Genomic DNA, 12,841 nt, shown 5'->3' with positions numbered 1-12,841 from the left:
TAACGATTTCTGTTGGAAATTATGGATAATTTGGTTTGACATATTTTCTAATGTTTCCACTTTAGTAAGCCTATAAGTACATTCGTGTCAAATTAGGAGGAACGCTTCAATAAAATTTTCTAAAATTTATTCTGTGTAGATGCTGACTGCATACAACATTGCTGGTTTAAAAATTTGTAAATAAATACACAGCTTATTCCTACGACAAAGTCTAGAATCGCTGTAGATAAGAGAATTTAAAGGTTTTACATATTTATTGCACTTTGATTGGATATTTTCAATGTGCTCCTTGAATATAAGATGCTTATCATCAATTAGTCCTGAGTATTTAACTTGATCAGACCAATTTAAGATCACACCGGGGCCCAGGCCTCTCTGGCTCTGAATGCATTAAACTCACCTTTTTCTAATTGATACTTTACAAAAATAAGCTTTTAAATGTATACAAAATGCATTGAGTTTTCAAAACGATATTCTAAGCTCTGCGCATTACTTACTGTAAATACCTTGTTGACATGCTGTGCTGGTATTCCTTTCTTTTCATGACATTAATGTTCTTGTATATTCAACAAAAGCAACCTAAAAACACCGATGTGAAGTTTGTGAAAACAGTCTAAATAATCGTTCAATATATCAAACAAGAGATTGTGCTCCAGTCATTTTTGTGGCCAGTATTATAGAATGCATGCAGACAGCCGAAAACTGTGTCTCCTTGGAAAACCAGTGAAAATGAACGAAAACGGACTGTATAGAGTCATGCATATTTATTATATGACAAAGTCCTTATCTTTGTCATTTGTTTCCATAGTTGTTATGAGATATACAGAACAGTCTGCTCATTTGGCATCTCGTCATTTCTGGTATCATCAGCAGAAAAGTGCGCTTTGTATATCTGTTGTGCTTATCAAATAAGGATCCAATGATGATGCGACATCAAATAGTACATAACAATAAATATTATTTTCAGCGGAAAAGTTGTCTGCTTTTCGGAAGCTTACTCTATCTAACGCACAATTTGCTGAAATTAGTCCATTTAATGCGAGGTCTGAGATAATATACGTCTGGTAGAGCAATAATCTTGTCTTTATCTTTAATTAACTTTACCGGGATAGTCAACATTCGTTCTTCAATTCATTGAACGAATGCAAATGATAAAGCAAAAATCCAATTGTTAAATGGAGTTAAAGTTAGTGCAAAGTGATTTAAATATTCACCTGAATGCTACCGAAAAACAGCGTGAGAGTTTGCCAATGTGAGAAAATCTGACTGTTTTCGAGGGTATGGAGGTATATCCACACAGCAACTCCATATAAAAAACCACCGATCTTACTCCAAATCGCTATAGTTGTTCTTTATCGAAAAAAATTGGGACCGTATTTTTTGTAAGGTCCTTCGGTCGACATTTTCCAGAAAAAATAATACCTCAATAAAAATTTGATATTTCATGTTAAATTTTCTGGGGAATCAAAAAAAATTAAACGATAGGACCCCTTCTGTTATTCCATTTTAAGTACAGTTTGATATTTTTCCATGAAGGTCCATTGATTTTCTTCTGTTGCCTAAACATTCAAAATCGGAGTTTTTCACAAAAGCAATCGAAACAGTATGTAGTTAATTTGTTTTCTTTCAATTTTTTCTTTAAATACTATGTAGTCGAGTTAGTGATTTCAGTTGAAAATATTAGTAGTGTAGTTGCCTTGGAGGCCGTTAAAAGAGTCGAATAGGTGCTTCAAATTATTTTATAAATCGTAGCGGTATAACTTCTTCATTTGATTAATAAGATTATATGCACCAAAAATTAAATTTCGCGGATATAATCAGACCTTAACAAATTAGCTTCAATACGCCAACATTATGATTTATCAAAAGAATGGAACTGCAACGAAATACTTTAGTCTAATCCATTTATTTGTATAGTTTCTGCTGAATAAATAGTTGGAGTTTTTGCCAATAACATGGTGAAGTAAATTTTTCAGGAGCACAGATTATGGTGTGGCCTCCAATTACAACTTCTGTTTTACTACCATTCGAGAGTAGAAAGCAAACCGACGTTACTTAGTGTCAGTGATTGCATGGACAATTCTTTTGGGTTAGGTAAAATGATTTGGTTGGATGTCATAAACACAGCATGACTATTTTGAGATCAATAGATTGTCCGCTAGTGCACATTTTGTGTCATATTCGTTGAAGAATCATAAAGCCATTAGATTTTCACGTCTGCCTCAATGCCATTTCTTTTTAATAGTTTTATTTTAACTCTCCTGTTTCTTTTTAATTTATGCTCAAGGACGTTCATCCTTGCACTGCTGAATAATAACTTACTAGTCATTAAATACCTATAATAAAGAGTTCAAAGGCGGTTATTCTTGACCTTGGCGGCAGATTCAATCAATGCGTTATGGCCGTTTATATCACGTTACCACAAACTAATGTTATTAGAATGTCTCGCCCCGTTCAGGTACAATTGTGCGAGGTTTGAATTTTTTTGGTGCGAAACTAATGAACTGAACAAACTTGACACAAACATTTTTTAACTCAAAGAAACGATAGACTAATTTACCGTGGAACTTTTACTTACAACTTACTTTCTCCAAGTTGATCATATAATCCGTTCTAGCTATAATATTTCTTTTATCATGTACCATTTTTGCCATATATATTCGAAAATTGATCATAATTTAAAAATACTAGTAACACAAAAAAACTGTTTTCGTCTACAGAATCATTTGTGTAGAATTTTAGCCAAATCAAAAATGGCCGATTAAAATCGTCTCTATATGTTGCTTGGAATTGCTCATAATTGAAAATACAATTTAACCCATCAACGAGCCGAGGCAAAAAAAATCCACCAAATTTTATCATGTATTTTTGATCACTGTTCATAGCTCATAATCAAGCAGAAAACAAATTGTTGGTGGCAATTTAGTTGCTAATGCCTTATAAAGGGTTAATGGAGAGAACCCTTTCAGTTTTTCTCACTAAAGTCTGTATGCTTTAAATCTGACAAATTTAACAAACAAAAAAGATATATATGATTTGAAATTTTTGTGCTGTGAATATGCTATCCTATGCAATATTGTTATTAGTTCGATTGTTGGAATCAAAAAATCGACGAAAAAATGTAAAGCTTAGAACATTAGCATTAGACGGTTATATGGGGAAAAGGGATGGTATTATCTAAAGTGCCTGTATAAAGAGTGGCGCCGTGTCATCCAAGGTAAAGCTGGTAACACTAAACATCTTTTCTTTTTTCTCCGCACGAGTTTAATAGGTTGTTTGCTCGATTGGAATGACACTGACAGTTTCGTTTTGTTCCAGTTTTTGACATTGTTGCCACTCTTTATACAGACACTCTAGAGTTATCTTTTCACTCCAATGTACTTTTCGTGTTCTTTATGGGTTCTATAACTTTTTAGAAACTTATCCTCCAGGCTCAAAATATATAACGATGCATGATGTTTGCAGGAAATTTTCCTGAAAAAAACTCTTTTAAATTTTTTAATAGGAAAACTTCCTGCAAGTGTCACGTATCGTTATATTTTTAGAAGTCTACTGGACATCTCTGTTGGATAAGTTTTGGAAACTTGGATTTTATCGTATAAAATCGTATGGAAATTTAAGAAGTCGAGTGCAAGAATATAGTTCCATCGATCTATCAGACAATTTACACAGTGTTTCATAAACCCATAAGGAACACGATACGGGCATTGGAGCTGACATTTTTCTGTCCCACCCTAATACGCAATTACCGTGAAATTTGTGCCCTCTCAATAAAAACCACACCCGTTTTTTCTTTAATTTAATAAGGTTTTGTCGGTGGGTTCGCCATGTTAGGAATGTATACGACTTAGAAGGGCTAACCAAAGTTTTAGAGGACAAATGTTTCCGTTAGGTATTTAACTAGGCAAAATTTGGAAAAAAGTAAATCCAAAACTGTTAGGTTCATTCGGTGACACATCTTATTTCTAATCTAACTAATCTAACTTCCTGACGCGTATGACGAAAATGCATCGTTAGAAAAATTATGATAGTTGTTTTAAGAGTTTCGCTACTGGCGAAATCAGCGATTCTCTGTTCGTAAAACATATTTACGTCCCTTGCTCCGAGTTTACATTAGGTACTGTTCTTATACTTCAGAGAAAAATAAAACATGATTGCAATCCACCAACAGCGCATGTATTCAAATAAGGAGCTTCAGCAACCATAGGTATGATTACGTTTTATGAGGGTTCTGAAATTATACAGAACAAGAAAACGGAGGAAAAGAAAATGGAATCTCATTTCCTCCGTTGCCAATATTTTTCACCGATGGAGACGAGGATGTCCCATCATGTTGAAGCAACGGCGAATGGCAGGAAAGCGAGTAAATTGGCAGGAGATGAGTGATATAATCACAATCGCTGCGAAATTTTACTACTCTGAGTCCGACGAACTTTTTTTTTGGTCATAGGTAGGAACATCACAGCAAATAGGGATTTACACAGGATGCAAGTTTACGAGCATGAAAATTTAATAAGAACTTTATGCGGATCTAAGATTTCTGACATTGTTAGACTACGTTTTCATTCGGCTACTGAATCGTGGTCTATAATGAAACACGTTTTAACTTTACGATGTTCCTTACGTTGCCATAAAGGTCTGCTTTCATGATGTATGTAGTAATATTACTGCGATATACAGGCAGAAGAAATGATGATGTGGCTCCTGCTTGAAAATACAGCTAATTATAAAAGTAAATCAGAGCTTGCCTCCATGGCTTGATTTTTGTGTAGTAATATCAGTATTCAAAATCCGATTACAGGATGCGATTTTTATAAGTAAAATGGTTGAAATCACATTCCAACGGCAGAAGGAGCTTTGCTTTTTTGGTGCTTATTAGAATAGGTTCAACGCTGCCAATCTCCTAACAAACATACTTTTTTGAAGGAAAGGTGATCTGACAAGTTGTTATCATATTTCAAAATTTTTTTTATAATGTTCAAAATATAGAAAAGGGAATATGATTATATAAAAAGATAAATTATTTGTTGAAAACTATGACTATACCGAAATATGACTCGCCATTTTCGCGCAGGTGGCAATCTCTCAACTTCTCTGTATCGTCCTAATTTGAGTACGAGGGATACGGACCGTGCGAAAAAAAAAAAACGTGTCGAATAACCGCGTTTTTGGAAAAAAACAACGTAAAATAAATTTGTAAAAAAAAGGCAAAAACTTCTTGCAAAAAAAATCGTGTAAAAATGTAACTGTGTAAAAAACACCTTATTGTGGTCTGTTGTCGTTACTGTTTTTTTACTGTAACTTCCTTACGCGAGGACGAAAAACCGTGCAAAAACCATGTGAAAAACCACATTATTTGGGAAATCGTCGTGAAAACAACCCCTTTTTTTCAACCCCTAGTGTATGCGGAGTATGCGAGAGTGCGTCAGAATGACACACAGTAAGTGCTTGCCGGGTTCGTCGCTTCTACGTTGGCTTACGGGAAAACTCATTTAAGTCTTTGAAAAAGTTATCTTTGCTAAAAGCGCCACAATTTCACAGGAATGGTTAAAAAGTTATAATCTTTCACTTTTTCTAGTTTGAGCTCTAGGACAAAACCTTTGTTTGCCAGTGTTATCAAAGGTTTATTGCAATGTCAGTAGAGTGGATTAGTGCATTATAGTGGAAAAAATGCTTGTAATTTTAGGATCAACTTTACTTTATTTTGTTACCTGATGGGTATTGCCGAAAGAGCAGGGAATGGTTGATTTTGGTAACCTTTTTTGCTTAGAAAGATTGAAAGTAAATTTTTGTTGAAATGAAACAAACATTGAATCTGCACTAACAAAAATCTGACTCCATCGTTATCATGAACTTGTATGTAGTTAAAAGCGTAATCTTCTAAAAGAAACCTTGATAAAATAATCTTAGATAACATCAATCAAATTTGTCCCCTTCCTAAAATTAATCACGCGTGTGATGTGAGATTATCGTGTAAACAAATCAGAATTTAGGTCGAAGCTTTGCGCCTCAGTACCAACTGAAGCGTTGTGATTACAGGGGAAGACAAATTTGCAAATTGCTGCATTATGCATCAATCGGTTCCGATCCGAGTTGGCCGTGCGCCCTTCGGTCATAAAACGGCAATAATAAAAATGAAAACATATTTTTGTTCATGTTTTCCCGCTGCGATCAAGATTCGATTATTCAGTGCCTTTTCACGCAGCTCACATACATATCGACCAGCCATGACGGCAAATAATTAATTTCATGGATTAGGTAGTTATAAATGACTAGTCTATTAAATCGAATCAATTATAGTCAACCGTACGATATGCACCCAAAACAAAACAAAACGACACCAGTGAAGCAGTGGGTTTGAGGGAATGTAATTCCGTGTACGTTTTTTTAATAAATAAATTTCCATCCCCTATTATCTGTTTAGCTGAGAGTAGATTGCTGCACTTGTCATCAGTTTCGTATTATTTCAATAGGGAGAGAAACCAAAAATATTTTAACTAAAGGTTGCACGATTTGTTATTTGATAGTGAATTATTTTTTTCTAATTGTTCTCGTATAAATTATGAGATAGCCATTGTTTTAAAATGGAAAGATGTTTGGTTATTTGCTTAGCTACCCAAGACGAGTACACCAAATTTAGTCATATAGTTGATGATATATTTATAAGTATGCATACATAATTCAATTTAAGTGAATTTGTAGTTGACTCTATTTAAAAAGTAAGCATGCTGTGACTTCAGGGCAGGGAAGGATAAGCTGGAAATTTATAATGATTCTTGTTTATTATCTACCAATTTGAAATCACTTGAGGAATCAGGCGCAAAAAATATGTTCCACATGTCATCCCCTAACTCGAAGCTGGAAAATAAGCTATAACAGGCAGGGTGACGAAAGGCTGTTGAAGAACGGGGAGAAAGCTTGCTGGCAAAATGCCTCCTGCCGACACAATGAATTTCTATTATTCCTTTTTATAATTTTGCGCAATCTCACTTGGACAATTTCCAATGCTTCAAGTCAAGTTGGATTCTCGAATAGGAGAACATCGAGGGCCGGAAAATCACTGGCATGATTTTCTGTTGAATTTTTTATGAGGGTCTCGGTGTTGAAATGCTGCCTTATGTTTTGGGAGATTATAGAGGTGTAAAATCTTGTTTTCATAATTTGGCCAACTGTTTGGCGAGGGTGAAGTGAAGTTAGGTGTTTGTTTGTGCTACTGTATACAGTAAATTGGCCTAGTGGCTTTGTGTTCGCGTTTAAGCATGACTTTAGAATTAGAGGCTTGTTTCTATTGTACAAGGGTACAATTTATATCTGGGTTGATATCACAATTACTGGAAACTAAAATATTAATTTTCTTGCAACGCATGATCTGCTGCTTCAATAGCGTTTATTATTCTCCAGGCATGTTAATTCGTTTGTTCGTTGAACTCAGAAGATTTAATGCTTAGAAATGCTTATTTGATTTGTGTCGTGCTTCACTCTTTATTGATGAAAATTCAATTCGGATAGAACAGAAGTAAGCTCTTTTCTTTTATCTTTGTCGTGTAAAAAAATAAATTTGCTCAGCTTAATCTTTACGATACGTGTAGATTGCTTATGAGAATAAAGATAAGCACGGCTTGTATCGGGATTTTTGCTGAATAGAGTTTTTACTGATCGTTCCTCCGGCGTTCTACCTACATACCCAGCCAACTGTACTTGTCGCGCTTTATCCGCTTGAATAAATCCGCCGATTTGACATTGAAGTGAAATGGGAAAAACGGGTTCCAGTAAGGAGCAAAACAATAAGCGTCCTCGTGACCCTGCTGAAAAGGATGATGGAATCGCCAAGAAGATACTAGCTGCTAACAAGTTTGCATCGCTGGCTGACCAAACTACCGAGAAAACGGAAAAGAAGGAGAAAATGCCGCCTTTCTATGTAAAAGGTTTCCCGCCTGGACTAAGGCAACACTTCAATGAACTTATCAGCAAAGGGCTGATAGCTACCCTGAGGCTATGCACGGACGGCTACAAAATCGTCGTTCCATCCACCCCACATTACAAGGCAGTAGAGGCTTACCTGAAGCAAACAAAAGCGGAGTATTTTACTCACGATATTGCAGCTACAAAACCATTCAAAGTTGTACTGCGTGGTTTACCAGAATTGGAACTGGACGAGTTAAAAACGGAGCTTGTCGCTTGCGGCCTAGAAATGGAAGCAGTATACAAAATGATAAGACACAACAAAGCCATCAAGTATCGTGATCAGTTATACCTGATCCACCTGACCAGGGGTTCAACTACACTGAGCACAGTGAAAACAATCACCGCCTTATTCAACATCATCGTGCAATGGGAGCGATTCAAACCGATTCATCGCGATGTCACGCAGTGTTCCAATTGCTTGAACTATGGACATGGCACAAAGAATTGCCACATCAAGAGTCGCTGCATGAAATGTGCAGGTCCGCATCGAACAGTGGATTGTCTTGTTGAGGGAGCCGAACAAATCAAGTGTCTCAACTGTGACAAAGAGCATGCTACGAACAGCCGTTCCTGTCCAAAATGAGCAGAATTTATCAAAATTCGAAGTGAAATTGCCAATCGCCAGCGACCGTCGAATAGAAAAAGTGTACAACCTAGCGTTACACCAACCCCGCCAGCGACTTCAAGTACGTTGCCGTTTCCACCTCCTCCAACTGGTGGTGTTCCTAGCCGGGACCCCCCCCCGGATTTTTGAGTTATGCACAGGCTGCCAGCATGCCCCCAGCAAGTAGCAATTTGTACTCGATGGAACAGCTAGCTACGATGTTTCTTAAACTCGATCAGCAAACAAAGGCTTGTCGCACCAACCAGGAACAGATTGCGGTCATGATGACTTTTTACTACCGTCATGGATCCATTCTTTCGAATCCTTAACTGGAATGCCCGCTCTGTGGCCAACAAGAAGTTAGAACTTCTACATTTTCTGAACACACACCACATCGATGTCGCTGCAATAACCGAAACACATTTGAAGCCGAACATAAACTTCTGCCTGCCGGAACACTCGGTAGTCAGACTGGACCGCACAACCTCAGCTGGGGGCGGGGTTGCAATCGCCATAAGGAGAGGACTACCATACAAATCACTACCGAGTTTCAACACAACCTTTGTCGAAGCTGTAGGAATCGAAATTACCACCACTGATGGACCACTCACATTTATTGCGGTCTATTGTCCGAAGCAGTCTCGACGGGCAAATGGAACCATGGTGAAATTGAAGAACGACATCCAAAAGCTGTCTAGAAGAGGAGGCAATTTCGTCACCACAGGTGATCTCAATGCTCGCCACTCCGCTTGGGGTGACTCCAGGTGCAACTCAAATGGTAACATCATCGTAGAAGATTCCGAAGCTGGATATTACTATCCCGCTCATCCGGAATTGCCAACTTACATCTATCCTGGTGGTGTAGGCTCTAAGCTTGACATTTTTCTGACCAACATCACCGATCGATTTTCGATTCCGAAAACCATAACAGAGCTCTCCTCGGATCATCTTCCGGTCATCGCGGAGATTGGTGCTAACGTAGAGCGGCGTCAAGTTCAACAAAGAAGAAATTACCATCGTGCAAATTGGGTTCAGCTGCAGCGGTATGTTGAAAACCATCTTGATGCGGACATCACTTTGAACAGCACTGGGGACATCGATCGTACTCTACAGTCCATGATAGACGTCATCCAGGAAGCAGAGTGCCGCTACATCCCATCTGTTCCAGTGACACGTAAGTTTGCGCAAATCGACGATAACACCAAGCGCATAATTTCCTTGCGAAACTCGCTGAGAAGGCAATATCAACGTACCCGCAACCCTAGGCACCGATTCTACGCTAGACAGCTGACAAAAATCGTTCAAGAACGTCTGGAGAAAGTGAAAAACAGACAGTTTGCAACCGAATTACGTAATTTGCCCAACCTTGTGCTCAAAAACCTTGGACCAACAGCCTTGTCTGTGGTGGAAAAAGTGTTCAACCGATGCCTTGAATTGGCGTACTTTCCAACAAAGTGGAAACTGGCGAAAGTGATTCCCATTTTGAAACCAGGAAAGGATCCCACATGCCCCAAAAGCTACCGTCCCATCAGTCTGCTTTCTGCCCTCAGCAAGGTACAGCCGTATTCTGTGCCACGCAGAAGTGAACAACATATTCCTGGACGAACAGTTCGGTTTTCGCAGAGGCCATTCAACAACATATCAACTGCAGAGAGTAACAAAACTCATCAATCGGAACAAGGAGCTATCTAAAACAACTGCCATGACCTGCCTGGACATAGAAAAAGCATTCGACAACGTGTGGCACGACGGGCTTATCTACAAGCTACAGCGCTACAACTATCCCGTTTATCTAGTGAAGATTGTGCAAAACTATCTTACGCTGCGCAAATCTCAGGTCTGTGTGCTGGGTGGCCTGTCTGACCCATACGACGTAGGAGCTGGTGTTCCACAGGGCAGCATCCTTGGTCCTGTTCTGTACAACTTATTCACATCAGATATTCCTGAACTACCCAATGGAGGCATCCTGTCGCTGTTTGCTGATGATACCGCCATTATGTACGAGGGAAGACAGATCAACCAAATAGTTAAAAAGCTGCAAACTGGGCTTAACGTCTTTGTGAATTACCCCACCTCATGGAAAATTTGTGTGGATGCAGCAAAAACTCAGACCATAGTCTTCCCACATCGGAATAGTCAACGTTTGGTGCCGACAACAAAGATTCGGTTGAACAATGTGGATATTCCCTGGTCGTCAAATGTTCGCTACCTTGGTTTGACCTATGATCATAAGCTACTTTATCGCCCCCACATTGAACAAACAGTAACGAAAAGCTTAGTGCTAATGAAGAAGTTGTACCCGCTAATCAACCGAAAATCTAAATTATCCGTCGTGAATAAATTGACGGTATACAAACAGTTCATCCTGCCGATGCTTCTATACGCCTCGTCGATCTGGAGAGCCTGCGCGAGAACCCACCTGCAAAAGATTCAACGGATCCAGAACAAGTTCCTGAAAATGATCTTGAACGTGCCCTTCGAAACCCGAACATCAGAAGTGCATCAAATAGCTGGTATCGATATGACCGAAAACATAATCTCTGCACACGCTGAAAACACTGAAAACAATGCACTTAACTCTAGTGCGGTGCTCATTCGTGAGCTTTATTTATAAGTAGCTAGGTATATTTATTTAATAATTAAAACTCTAATGCCGAGCATTAAAATGTAAATCATGTACGTAGAAAAGGAAAAAGTAGTAACACTTATAGTACATTAAAAACATCAGAGTTGAAAAGTTGATAAAATTGAATCTCTCACAATGTTAAAAAAACAAATGTATAATGAAAATACCGTAAGAAAAATAAAGAATATTGAATCCAAAAAAAACCGGAGCCGCTCATTATAGTTCTAGACAGCGACAACAGCAGTCATCCTTCCTTAGCAGCTGCACTAGCCCTGTGGTTGGTCACCACGTCTCAGGAGCAGCGCGGTTTTTCTCAGCGTGTGTCGCCAGACAGCCATTATTCCCCCCGTGTTGGGGCAGCATGAAGATTGCCATCAGGAAATCCAATTTCGGAAATCAAAATGCCTTTTTTTAAGGCAAATAAACAAGTCATTGAAAGTTAATAATTTTTGTCAACGCAAGCAAGCATTCTGTGTTGCATCCTAGCAATTCAAATTTGTCGCACCCGTCTAATTTACTGAATGTGAAATAGCTTCCACAGTGCATGTTGTCCGTGTATCTTAATTCCACCAATGTTAGGGCAGCTCAAAAGTTGTAATTAGCAACCGATTTTGAACCGCAACATGCTTTTTTCAAGGCAAATAAAAAAATAATTGAATGTTAATAATTTTCTGGCATCAACACAAGCAGACATTCTGTGCGGTATGCAATCAAATTCTGTTGTAGTTGTCCAATTTTTACTTTATTTAGTAATCCCCCCACTGTAGGGGCAGCGCAAAGGCTGCGATCAGCATAACCGACATTGAATAATAAATTGCCCTGTTAGAACGCATTCACAAAAGCAGTTAGTTCGACTATGCAGAGCTAATATGAAGTCGATTCAATTAATCAGCATAAACAGAATTTCGTCGTCTCCCAGCTGCCAAGTTGCAACATGATGCAACACGCAACAGCGAGCAAACGGAATCGCTTGATGTTACAAACCGCAATAAGATACGGGTTAAAACCGTTGCGTGTGTGAGAGCACCATCGGTGTTTATTCGCTGGATACACTATCTACTGTCTACTGAACGCAATAATCTGCTTACATGCGACACGGGGACGGGAACATTTTCTTCAACGAAGCTGCGCAACACGACACAAAACATGTTATTTTGTTGCTTCAATGAGAGTGCTATCGGTATGGCTCGACAAGAAATCATTTTTGTGCATCCGTGCTACGAAACTGAGGAAAAACTTTAGAAACTGAAAAAAGAGGTGGAGCTTATCAAATGATCGCTCTGAGCCGGAATGAAGTCACACATATTTTTCAAGTTATGTCATTCCACCACCTACGAAAAATAATTCATTCCTATTTTCATCCCTATATAAGAGCCTGTTTCAGCCGGAGCCGCTCATCAAAATTCAGTCAAAAAGTGAGTCGATGCTTGGCATTCAAGCGATACAGGCTTGTTTTTCGGATTGTTCGTCAAAGTTATTTTGCTAGTGTAGCATTTACCTGCAATATTTTGTGATTTTGTCAACCATCGCTGTATATTTCTCGAATAGAAAAGTAACAGACAGCGAATAGGAAGTGCAAAAAGAGAACACAACTGATGGCGGCGGCGTCGTGCTGCTCTGGATGGGATCCAGGTAGCCAATATCCT

The sequence above is a fragment of the Wyeomyia smithii genome, chromosome 3 (genome assembly GCF_029784165.1).
Source record: "Wyeomyia smithii strain HCP4-BCI-WySm-NY-G18 chromosome 3, ASM2978416v1, whole genome shotgun sequence".
Taxonomy (NCBI): Eukaryota; Metazoa; Arthropoda; class Insecta; order Diptera; family Culicidae; genus Wyeomyia; species Wyeomyia smithii.
The sequence above is the reverse complement of the archived record's forward strand: the minus strand, read 5'-3'. Positions refer to the sequence as shown.